Source organism: Camellia sinensis, chromosome 13, assembly GCF_055761805.1.
Source record: "Camellia sinensis isolate YWXY chromosome 13, ASM5576180v1, whole genome shotgun sequence".
NCBI classification, from domain to species: Eukaryota; Viridiplantae; Streptophyta; class Magnoliopsida; order Ericales; family Theaceae; genus Camellia; species Camellia sinensis.
The window spans coordinates 43,750,974-43,764,470 of record NC_138973.1 but is presented as its reverse complement, the minus strand read 5'-3'; positions in this window follow the sequence as shown (position 1 = coordinate 43,764,470).

Here is a 13,497-nt window from a genome sequence, read left to right as displayed (position 1 = left end):
TAGCAGGTCTGCCAAAAAGATGGCCGGTTGGCCAAAAATGCCCAAAAAACTCAGAATTTGTAGATCTTTTCCCTCCAGCTGTTACACACAAGCTCTAGCTATCCCAATTCAGATATTTTTAACCAAAAGCTCTTGAATTGCTATATATGAAGGCAATATCTATCATTTTGAAGAAGGAACAAGTTATAAAATTTCGGAGCTTCTCACTCTAGAAGATTTGTGAGCAAATTCTCCCCTCTCTAGAATTCTCTCTTTCTCCTCTTGTTTTAGGCTTAGAAGTGAGAATTTCCTACACTTTTGCAAAGAGACCCTTAACCAAAGTTGATCATCTTTGGGCTGAGGTAGCTTGGGACTTTGTTTGAGCTCCAAAAGGCTGATTTTGGCTGGTTTTGCTGCTATGCTTCAAGGTGCTTCAAGGGTAAGCACTTCTCCCTTTCAAGCTTGTTTTTACACACTTGCTTTATCCCCCTTTTCCCATTGTTTTGGATAATTTTGGGGCTGGTTTTGAACCATAAAAAACTCTGATTTTGAGGTTCTAAAATGGGTGGTTTAAGCCTTGTTTGGCTAGGGGCTGTTTCCTCTCTTTTGATCATTGGCTTGTAATGCCTTTTGAGCTAACTTTCAAGCTTTTCAAACAACTTCCTTTTGGCCTTAAAACCACTGAATTCCAGAGGAATTTCAGTGGTAGAAAACTTGTTTTGAGGTCTCAAATAGGAGAGGGTGGCCTCCCCTCCTTGTCTATCCATGCCATGCCTTGTTAGCATTGCAAAGTAACATATTTTTGTGACTTGTCTTAGCTTAGTTTGAGCATGTTTTTGGCTATATTTTAACATGTTTAAACTCTATTTTTGGATGGTTTGGCCACTCATTGCATGCTTCATACATTTGTAGTGTAATCCTACTTGTTGGCCTAACATGTATCATAAGCCTAACATGTATCATGCTTTATGCCTCTCATTCTAGCATGTGTATGATGCACTCCAGCATGTTTTTGGCTCTAATTTAGCATGCTTTAGGTCTTATTTGAGTGGTCTTGGTCATATGGCTCATGCTTTGTATAGCTATGGCATAGTTGGCTTTGCTAGTCTTGAGTTTTGAGACCCTTAGCATGCTATATTTGTGATGTTTGTCTGATATGACACCATTTGGCATGTGATTTCAGAGCACATATCATTGCCTCACTCTCACATATATCATTCTTTCATTGTGTTTGAGAGTTGAATCTTCATGCCTTGTTTGCGAGCCATTAAATGAGCATGTTTTCCTTGTGTTATATGCCTTGATCTTAGCATATTTCAGCCACTGTTTTGGCATATTTAACCTCTGTCTGGGGTTGGTTTAGTCATTTAGGCTTAGTATTGTATGCCTATAGTGCTATGCTCTTTGCTAGTCTCAATGCCTTTGTCTTCAAGCATGTCTTGCATGCATCATTTTCATGCTTTAATGTCATTTATCATCTTATTTTAGTGCTGAAGTGTATATCATCGCATGCCATCTTTCATTTGTTGTATCACTTTGAAAGAGGTCTTAAGTCCCTTGTTGGCTTGAGCATGGAATTGAGGCTCTCATACCTAATGGTTTTAGCCTTCTCTTGAGGGTTTCTACTAACCAAAAGCATGAGGCTTCTTCCATACTTAAGGTGCTTGTGGCTTAGATCCTCTTTCAAAATTAGAGGACTCTCACTTTTGGACTTAACCGGTTAAAGGACTTATCGGTAATCTAAAATGAGTAAACAAAATGAATCAAAGTAAAACATGCCAAGATAACATGTTTGTGTTGCATTGCATGTGTTTGGATCGGACGTTAATCAAAACACAAGAAATGAGAGACGTTTCATACTTGAAGTGATGAAACGTGCCTCATTTCTTAGTCACCGACACCCTTGATCGTGCATGGAAGTTTCATCAAGTCTATTTGTGCATTCATTGACTTGTACACATTTGGCTTCTCAGCCATCGTGCATTGTGATGCTTGGTTGGTGGTTTAAAAGTCGAGTACCACACTCCTTTGAGCTTGAGATATGATAAGGAGTATGGTGGTACACACATTTCCTTGCAAATACACTGCCATGCCTCTGTTTGTGCTCTGTTGCAGCAAAAGGAGGAAATTCAGGGAATCAGTGGCTGACCGGCCACCAGAGTAGCCGACCGGCCATGAAAGCCTACCGACTGGCCATAATTACTGGCTGATGGCCACCATCTCTGGCCAATCATCCCTCAGCATGTTCCTGAGATGGGTCAGAATCAATCTGGAAGTTGGCACAATTTTCAGAGGTCTAAAGGTGTGCAAACAGAGGCATCTTGAGGCAAGGTAGTGGATTTCCGGGAGGACGCGACCGAGCATGCATTCCTCCTTCGCCCGCGAGGCCATTTTACCGCTTTACTAGCTAGTTGTAGTTAATTACATGTGTTGTAATTAATTAGTTTAATTAATTAGCTTAACTTAGCTGGTTATTCAATTCAATTTGGTTTGTAATAATTAATTAGCTGGAATAGTTAGTTAATTAGTTGGTTTGTAATAGTTAGCTTAATTAGCGTAGCTAGTTAGCTTTCATATTATTTGGACCCTCCATCAAGAGGGCAAATGTTGTAATAAGTGTGCGTGAGTGTGTGAATGTCTTCCAACCCCACGTCTTTCTCCCTTTTATTTACCAGCTCTTGATGGTTAGTTTTAGGGCATGTTTCAATTAGCATACTTATGCTTTGCATGCGTGCATCATTCATTTGTATTGCATGCACCGGGCTCGGCGCATCATTCAAACTATATTGAATTTCAACACTTACTTGAATACGTGTTTCAAAGCATGTTATCAAGTGTTGCATTCATATGCCATCTTAGATAGCCGAGCCTACTTAGTTGCATTTTGCATGTGTTGCATTAGGCATTATTAACATAGATAGGGTCATGCATTGATTACTAACTAGCTTCAGTTTTGGCTTGGAGTACACTGTGAATGTTTATGCTTGAGCATCCTTGCATGCATGTAAGTGATTGCCATGACAACATGCTTGCCATGAGGCTATGTGCTTAAATGATTAACTGCATGAATGCCTGTGGATGAAGGTTTTATTGCTTGAATTAGGACAATTCATCAAATGTCCATTTTAAGCCCACTTGAAGTGGCAAATCATCATGTTTTAAGCCCACTTAAGGGTGGCAAATCTGCGTTTTAGCCTACTTGCAAGTAACAACTTCAAACCATTTTCGAAAAACAAACATGAGATGTTTTGTTCCAACTTAAGCGATTTGGTCTATACTTGTATGCTGTGTGCATCACGTAGTAATTCTAGATTAATAACCAGAATAAGAGCACATGTGTTTTCAAAAATAACATATCATGTTAGTAGAGGCCGATCCTTTGATCGGGCGAGCGAGGGTGCTCATTTTAGGACCTTCCCCTCTCGTACCCAAGTTCCCGAGCCGAGACAACTTTGGTGATGACGGACACGTGGCCTTAGGCACGACTCAAGGTTTCCTAAATTTCTCAAAATAAAATATTTAGGTGGCGACTCTGAAATCTAGCAAAGCAGTCCATGTTCGGCACTTTTTGACTAAAATCGATTTTCCAAAACGATTTTCCGGATTTGGACTCTTTGGTGATTTATCAGTCTTACATTGCACTTTGTGAGATTAGATTTAGAATCGTGATAGGAGTCCGAACTATAGTAGATATGAGCACAATTCGCACCCTCTCCAAAATGGGGGCACGTGGAGCGAGTTCGAGCTGTCAATAGACACACTCCATGAATTTCTAATACAACTTGAATGTCAACAGTTGTTATCATTTAGTAGCATGCAATTTCCTAGTAATGCCACCCTAGTGAAATTGGTGATAGATTGTAGCAAGCACATGCTTAAGCTAGCAAACTTTAGATCAACGAGGGAAATTGGTGTTCTTCTTCAGACATGTACTGAAGGGGAAAAGGTATTCACTTGTACATTATTCTACCCTTGCCTTCTTTGCAGCTTCAAGTCCTCTCAAACAGTTTATATTTATGACAGGTAAGAGCTTGGTTGTTTCGACTTTCATTCTTGGTAACTGAATGGTATTCTGACACTGCCTATTAGAAGGTGATTTACATTACTTCTTTATTATTTTGTAACATGTTTTTTAGGTAGAAATATATTCTTTGATAAATATTTAGTACGAACTCCTTTTCTTTTTCTTCACATGTTGCTTGTAAACGCGTAGTTGCAAATGAATTCAAGTTACTTCCTATATCTAACACTGGAGAAACAATAATGGGTTTGTAGTTGGTTTCTTCACATAAAGGGACAGCTCTAGCCAATTTGAGACCTTAGGCGGTAAAATTAGGCAATACCTGTTAATTCTAGTTAGTTTTCACTAATTATAAAACCACATAAGCACATTAAACTACAAGAGAAAGCTAAAAAACTATTATCAGTATGAAAAACAACATAAAAATTTAAACCAATCACATCAGTAAGAACAAATATTTAAACTCATACAATCAATTGACCAAAAAATAAAAAACAAAATTGTGCTTATGGATGCTCTTTTATTTTTTGTTTTTTAAACATAAAAGTAAAATGGCGGAACTTAGTGAACGAGATAAGGTTATAGAAAAAATACGAAGGATATAGTACAAATTTAAAAATAAAATAAAATATGCATACTGCAATTACTTTGTAACAAGATGACCAACAAAATTGGTTATTATGAAAAAATATATATGCTCGTATGGGGCTTCTTGATTCAAATGTATGTTCCACATCAAAAACACATCCAAACATCAATTAATTCAATTGTTTTGAATTCTCTACTAGTCATTGTGGTATATCTTCTCATACAGTTGGGGTAGTTCTTTAGGTTACAAATTTGTGGTACAAAGCACCTGAACTCTTACTTGGCGGCCAAAAATACTCTACTCCAGTTGATATTTGGTCTGCAAGTTGTGTATTTGCGGAGCCGGTGAGCCAACAGCCTCTTTTCGATGGAGCTACTGACTTTGTTCAAATGATCAAAGTTTTCAGGTGAATTTTAATATTTGTTTTCGTTGCATTAAAAATCTGATTCCATTTGATTGTATTTGTGGGTGTTGATTTTTGACCACACAACCAAATAGGGAAACTCAGCAGGAGAGCATCGACAGAATAGATTAAGCTCGAACAACTTGTCACAGAAAGATAAGAATCCGACTGTGGTTCGTCCACCAGGGAGCACTCCGACAATCAAGTCAGTAATTATCTCTCAAAGATAGCCAATTGTGCTTAACTCACAAGAAAGAACTTATTGCTTACAATGTATCACCTATACCTCAAACCCACGGGGGTGCCCTACTTTTATAGCCAGCATTTTACCTGATCCCTGTAGAGGCGTAACCTCAATGGACTCAGGTTCAATGTTCATCTTGGACTCCCAGCTAGATCGAGATAAACTCTTTAAGAGCTTTATCTTCATCCAGACTGAGATCCTCCCCTATTCTAGGACTCTTGTCCCTTATCCGTTCACCCCGGATTCTGATATCTCCGTAGATAACCTCGGTCTAGACGAGATCACTTCGGCATCATGACCAAGCCACGTGGCACCTCGGTTGATACCTCGACATCACCTTAGCCACGTGTTACCATTCTCAAAAATGTTCCCACAATTGCCCCCTAGGTTCTATTACCTCGGCATCCTAAGGTGATGGAACCTACATTGTTTGTTCAAATACTATGTCGGCTAAAATTCAATCTTTCCTTCGACCGAGATCGTGACTTGTCGGCTTCAAGTATCCAGTACTTAATTGTCCATTTTTATTAGGGATCAAGAACCAAGAACGAAGTTCTTTAAATACCTTAACTGAGATCATTCCTCTAGCCGAGGTTTTTGCTTCATTAAAACAAGAACTCCAAGAGTTTTATCTGCTTATGAGTTGTCACTCACGGTTTTCCCAACTGTTTCTACCACGCATTCATTTTGCATTGGTTCGTACCTGACACGCGCTATCAAGACGCGTCATTTCTTCCTACGCCGCCTGACAGACACGTCGTCCAAGGCACATAATTATGGTTTGCCTCCTTTTCACAATTTTGAGAAAACTTCTCCCTCTCTCTGTGTCTCTTCACTTTTGCAAAAAATAATTTCCCTTGTTTCACAAATTTTCTCTCTCTAAACTTCCACTCTCAATCTGCCATTACTGTTTACTCAAAGCTCTGCAACTGTTTCACTCGTCTTCTCCGGCAAGCTTTCAACTGCCCCATTCCGTTCAAGTTCTTCGACTCTGGCGATCTCGCTTTCAGCCCCATTTGGTAAATTTCTGTTTTCTTCTTATTTTGGTTCAATCTTTCACTATTTCGTATGCGTATTGTAGACCGCCTAAATGCTCTCCGCGAGGTCTCCCTTTCGGAGAGGGCGCGAATTGGGTTCTAGCTACTACAGTTCGAACTCCTGTCACGATTCTGAATCTAATCTCACAAAGTGCAATGTAAGACTGATAAATCACCAAAGAATCCAAATCTAGCAAATTGTTTTGAAAAATCGATTTTAATCAAAAAGGGCCAAACATGGACTGCTTTGCCAGATTTCAAAGTCGCCACCTAAATATTTTGTTTTTGAGAAATTTAGGAAACCCTGACTCGTGCCAAAGGCCACGTGTCCGTCATCACCAAAGTTGCCTCGGCTCGGGAACTTAGGTACGAGAGGGGAATGTCCTGAAATGAGCACCCCCGCTCGCCCGATCAAAGGATCGGCCTCTACTAATCATGATATGTTGTTTTGAAAACACATGTGTTCTTATTCCGGTTATTTAGCTAACCTACTACGTGATACGCACAGCATACAAGTATAGACTAGATCGCTTAAGTTGGAACAAAACAATTCAATGTTTGTTTTCGAAAATGGTTTGAATTTACCACCAAACAAGGTGGGCTTAAAACATGATGATTTGCTACTCCAAGTGGGCTTAAAACTCACATTTTGATGAATTGTTCCAATTCAAGTAATGAAGCCTTCATCCACAAGCATTCATGCATTTAATCATTTACGCGCATAACCTCATGGCAAGCATACTAAACATGGTAATCACTTACACTCATGCAAGGATACTAAAGCGTAAACACTTACAGTGTACTCCAAGCCAAAACAGAAGCTAATTAGAAATTAATGCATGATCCTAACTATGTGAAAATGCCTAATGCAACATATGCAAAAATGAAGCTAAATAGGCTCAGCTATCTAATATGACATATGAAATGCAACAAGTTGATAACATGCTTTGAAACACTTATTCAAATAAGTATTGAAAGTCAATGCAGCTCAAATGTTGCGCCGAGCCTGGTACATGCAAAACAAATGAATGATGCAAACATGCAAGCATAAAGTATGCTAATTGAAAATGACCCTAAACTAACTATCACAAGCTTAGGACTCTTGTCCCTTATCCGTTTATATCGGATTCCGGTATTGTCACAGATAACCTCGGTCTAGCCGAGATTACCTCAGCGTCATGACTAGGACACGTGGCACCTCCGCTGACACTTCAGTGACACTTCGATCACGTGTTATCATTCAAAAATTATATCCCCACAACAACAACTTGATTACAACGTTTGGAAGGGAAGGGAAGGGAAGGGTCTACGGATTCCGGTATTGTCACAGATAACCTCGGCCTAGCCGAGATTACCTCGGCGTCATGACTAGGACACGTGGCACCTCCGCTGACACTTCAGTGACACTTCGATCACGTGTTATCATTCAAAAATTATATCCCCACAACAACAACTTGATTACAACGTTTGGAAGGGAAGGGAAGGGTCTACGAGAATATATGGTTGTGGTTGTTAGGTGGTGAGAATAGAATATAATCTTATTTTAGCATTTTTTTTTTTTTGAAACTTCAAGTTTCCTAATAATTTATTAATTACTGTGTGGGTCGATCTTCATAATTAAACTTCCTTGCAATTTCGCAGCATTAATGGTTTTAGAAAAATGCTTGGGAGCACTAATTAGTGCTCCCACTAATTAGGTGGCAGTGGGTCCCGCCATTAATGATGTAATAGTCTTAGAGTTGTATTTTTTTTTTTTTTTTTTTACTTTTTTAATGCATTAGTGCTATTGGTGGTGATATTTTTAGTGGGATGAATCATTGTTGATGGTTTTAAGGTACGAAAGGTATAGTATAGCTTTTGAGGAACAAGTTGACCGTATGACGTCTTTCTTCCAAACAAGACCCAGCGCTGAATTTTAGGGCTGGCAATGCCGACCCAAACTCATCAAACAGCTCAAAATCGCCCGTTGTTTCGCGAGTTTGGATATGTTTAAGTTATCAACAATGATAGAGATCACTAATTTTAGAACTCTAAAAAGATCATTAATGACATGGTATTTAATAAAAAAAGAAAAAAAAATACAATACCAACGACAAAATATCAAATCATTCATGATGGGACCCACTGCCACATCATTAGTGATAGCACTAATTAGTGCTCTCACTCATTTTCCTTAAGTTATATGCGGGTTATCAAAAATACTTTAGACCACTAATTAGTGGTAGCTCTAATGATGTGGCAGTGGGTCCCACCCACTGCCACATGTGTTTTGTGCCTTGTTTTTTTTTTTTTTTCTTTTTTTTTTCAATTGCCACCTCACTAGTGGTGGTATTAGTGATGGTAAATTAGTGGTCTATAGCATTGCTCTGCGGGTTATAATTGGGTAGATTCTATTTGAATTCAAAATATATCTGAGTATGTTTAATTTAAATTTATAAATTTAAATTTTTATTATATTATAATATGAATTTATTAATAAGGATAACACATTAAATCTTAAAATAATTTTTTTTTCTTCTTATAGTACACTCTAATCATTTATTCTTATTTAAATCTATATATCTTCTTTTTCAAGAGATCAAAATTATTTCTTCTTTTTCTTCCTCTTCCTCCTCCTCTCTTCAAAATTTCAATCCATCCTACCAAATCTCATCATTATCATCATCAACATTATTGTTTTTTATTATTTTGAAACCCGAAACCCTAAAAAAAAGTTTCAACAAAATTAAATAATGGACGAGAGTAATAATCAAAATAGTTTTTTGAAACAAACTATCAAAAATGAAGTAAGTATTCATATAAAGGGGTTTCATAATTTTTGTAGAGTACCATCAATTATTTTCCATATCGTTTTTTTTGACAAAAATTAAAGAATCAGTAGTTAGATTAACAATAACATATTATTGGAGTTGTTCTTATTTTGTCATTTAAATAGTACATTAATTGAGAATTACTATTTCTTGTTGGTGCCTAATACTTATGTGCTTATAAATTTGATTTTTACTTTTCTACGCGCATTCTTGTGGATAATTTATAATGGAATTTTTTTTCTGTATTAAAAAGTTTTATAATACTTATGTAAAAGTTTAGTTTTTTTTCTGTATTTATGATACTTATGTGCTTATAAGTTTGGTTTTTTTTTCTGTATTTGAGAATTATTTTATGTATTGAAAAGTTTTTGAAATAATTTAATTTTTTTAGTTTGTTTATTATTTAATTATTGGGCAAATTACCAACACCCCTCTCGAGGTTTGACTACAATACAGGTTTTCTCCTTAGATTTGAGAGATTACATTCCGTCCTCTGATATTTATATTAGCATGACAAATTGCACCCTGAGATTTATATTTACATAACAAATTGCCCCTCATTTGTTATGTAAATATAAATAATTTGTAATTTTTCAAATTTCGAGAGAGAATTCGTATTTTAGTCAAACCTCGAGGGATATTGGTAATTTGCCCTTTATTATTTGGGTTTACCTTGAGTGTAATTTGGAAAAAATAATAGGAGGTAATGAGAGTAAAATAAAATTTTAAATAATTAAATAGCGTGTACTTAGATATTAGGAGTACTTAGGGGTTATTTGGGATGACCTAAATAAGTGCACTTTTTATCTTTTTACAAAAAGATGTGCAGAAAAGTAGAGATGTAATGTGATGAAAAAAAGATAAAAAGATAAAAAATACGTACTTATTTTGAGTAGCCAAACTTGACCTTAATGATTTTTAGGTGTAAATAGAATCCCCCTATAATTGGGTAATCAACTTGTGCTTCCTATTTTTTTTGGCTAGAGTGGATTATAATCGGGCTTTATTGGGTCCTGTGATTGTATTAGAGTATCTCTATATAATATCTGTTAGTTAAAATAGTTAGTATAATTTTTTTTTTTTTTTTGCAATTCTAATAATATATATATATATATATATATATATAAGCATTTTATCTCAATTTAATTGTAACAAAAATATATAATTAGTCTTTAAAGGTTAGGAAAAATCTATTGACTTTTATGATCATTTTTCCTATTTTTATTGCTAATATGACATTTCATGAAATGAATAATATTTAGATTAATAGTTAAAATAAAAAGACAAAATTAAAGTGAAAATATTAAAAATAAATAAATAAAATACCAATCAGTATTGGAGTTGCTCTTTACAAGTTTGGAAGCTTCGATTCGGCCTGTGAAGTATACAAGGTATTGGGTTTAGTGGGAAAATCAACAGCCACAACCTGTCTTACCGCATACGTTGCCGCATGTACTGAGCTAAGCCACTTTTAATCATTCGTATTTTATTAAGACTATTTTTTTTTTTTTTTAATTTTGAAATTTGTATCAATTGAAATGAAGGCCTCATTTGTTTTACCATAAAATATTTTTCATTATTTAGTTAGCCAAAAAAATAAGTAAAATATTCTTCCTCATTAAGGTTCTGTTTATTTCCCAATAAAATATTTTACATGTAAACTAATTTTGTACAATTTTTTAATTTTTTACAAGACAATCAATCATGCAGCTCTGATGTTGCATGATGCTAATGCATGAAGTTGTGTGGCGTGCTGATGTTGGCTACTGGTTGCATTGCTGTTGGTCTGTTGGATTGTGATTTACCTGTTGCTGTGTTCTGTGATGGCTGCTGATGCTATGGATTGATGGCGTTCTGCTCTTGTTCTGCTTCTATGGATGGTTGTTTGTTTTGCTCTGCTCTTGTTCTGCTTCTATGGATGGTTGTTTGTTTTGCTCTGGCTTGCTGTAGCTGTTTTTTTTATTGATTGTCTTGTTTTTCTATCTGTTTGTTAGTTAAGGGTTGCATTTTTTGGTTTAGTTTTGATTATCTTCTGCATGGGTGAGGTTGGCTTCGGTGTTTGTGGTTGGTTACTCATCAACTCTTGATTGTATGCTAGCATATGATTGGGCGGTTTTATCGGTGTCAACCTTGGCAACCTTCGGTGTTCGCTATGATACTTTTTGCACTGATCATTCTCTTTTTTTTTATTGATGTAATTGTTTTCTAATTCATCAATAAAGTTTATTTTTCTTTACTGATAAAAAAAAAACAAAAACAAAAGTAAAAACTTTAAATTGTCTCCATTACACCATATTGAATTAGTTTGTGATTTTTTTTTTTTTTTGTATGTTATATAATCACATATATAAAGGAATTGTTTGGGATGAAGGTACTTTTTGACTTTTTAAATTAAAAAAATAATTATTTAGAATAATTTTTTAATTTTTTATAAAAAAATATATATTAAAATATTATATAAATTAACAACATTACGGTTTTACCCATATAAATCCGCGTGCATGTCAGTACAGATTTGGCGGATCTGTGTACTAGAAAAAGTTGGAACTTATTTATTTATTTTTTCCGTTCTTTTCTACTGTGGTCTGGTACAATTTTGAAATTTTGGTTTTTTCTTTTTTTTTTTTTTGGTTTGGCAGTGTGCAGAAGTGATGCATGTCTCCATCAATCATGTTAAAATATATATATATATATATATTTTTTTTTTTGCCCGTGATGTGTACTATTCTAGTTACAATGTTTGAGGTTCCGTTTGGTAAGAATTTTGAATTATAGTTTCATCCATTGATTTGAGTGTGTTGTTTGTTTGGAGTTTTTAAATCATAATTCTACACATATTTCTCCAAACTCAATTCAAAACATAATCATTACTTTTCAAAACTCATAACCAAACACATAACTCAAAACTCTTTTCAAAACTCAATTCAAACCAATATTTTAATTTTTTAAATATTTTAAATATTTAAATATTTCAAAAATATTTTAATTTTGTTAAAATTTTAAATATTTTAATATTTAAATATGTTATGATTTTTTTAATTTTTTAATTTTTTGAATATTTTTAAATATTTTAATTTCAAAATATTACGATTTTAATTTTTTAAAATTTAAAATATTTTATAAAAATAAATTCAAACTCTATTTTATAAAAATATTTTTAAATATTTTAATTTTGTTGTTATGTATTTAGTTACGATTTGAGTGTAGAGTTGTGAAATTAGTTTGGAGTTTCGAGTTATGTGTTTGGTTATGAGTTTTAAAAATAATTTCTTAATTGAGTTTTGTCTTATGTGTTTGGTTACGATTTGAGTATAGAGTTGTTTTTAAATTTAAAATATTAACATTTTAAATTTTTACGATTTAAATTTTTTGAATATTTATTTTAATTTTTTACTTATTAAATTTTTTAGATTATTTAAATTATTTAAATATTTTTGATTTAAATTTTTTGAATATCTATTTTGAAAAAAATTATTTCCTTTGTAGTATTTTCAATTAAAAAATTGATTAATATTATTTTCTGTTAATTTTAATTAAATTTTAAAAAGAGTTTGGTCATGAGTGTTGATCAGAATTTTTAATAGTGTGAAAGTAGTGTGTTTTGTTACGACTTATAACAATTTGAATTAAGTTTTGAAAACTCTTTCCAAAACTCATAACCAAACAAATTTTCTTATTCACATGTCAAATCAAACTTTCAAAACTCAATTCCACACTCAATTCAAAACTCAATTCAACACTCTATTCAAAAACCATAACCAAGTAAATTTTCTACACTTAAATCATAATTCCACAACTCACAAACTCAAAACACAACTCATACTCTAAAATCATATTTACAAAACTGTAACAAACGCAACCTTAATTTTTGTTTTCTATGCTTGGTTTTTGTGAACAGTGTTAATTTTTTTTTATTTTTTTAGTAATTTTTTTATTTTTTTTGTCTTTTATAGTGTATCTCGAGCAAGCACTAAGTTACAATCTATCAATTATAGAACACTACAAGACAAAATTAAATTTATACTATTTGCAAACTAAGATTTCAAAATTAAAACATACTTATATTAAGGTAAATCATTTTTTCTTGTTTTGTTACTTATCACACTAAATTATTTCTAAAAATTTTAAAAAAAATTTCTTCATATTTCTTTTATGGAACCTAGCATTACTCATCTGATAAAAGGTTGAAAGAGTTCAACGTGCTGAGAGCTTCCTCAAAATTAACTTACCGAATTTTTGTTGGTAAATCATTTTTGAAACTATAATGAAAAATATATTTTTTTAAATAAATATTTTACTTAATTTTTGTTAAAACTTTTCCATTCAAAAAATTCTGTACATTATTTTATTTATTTATTTTTTGATCAGCAAGTTAATAAACTTTATAAATGAGAAAGTCATATATAACATATAT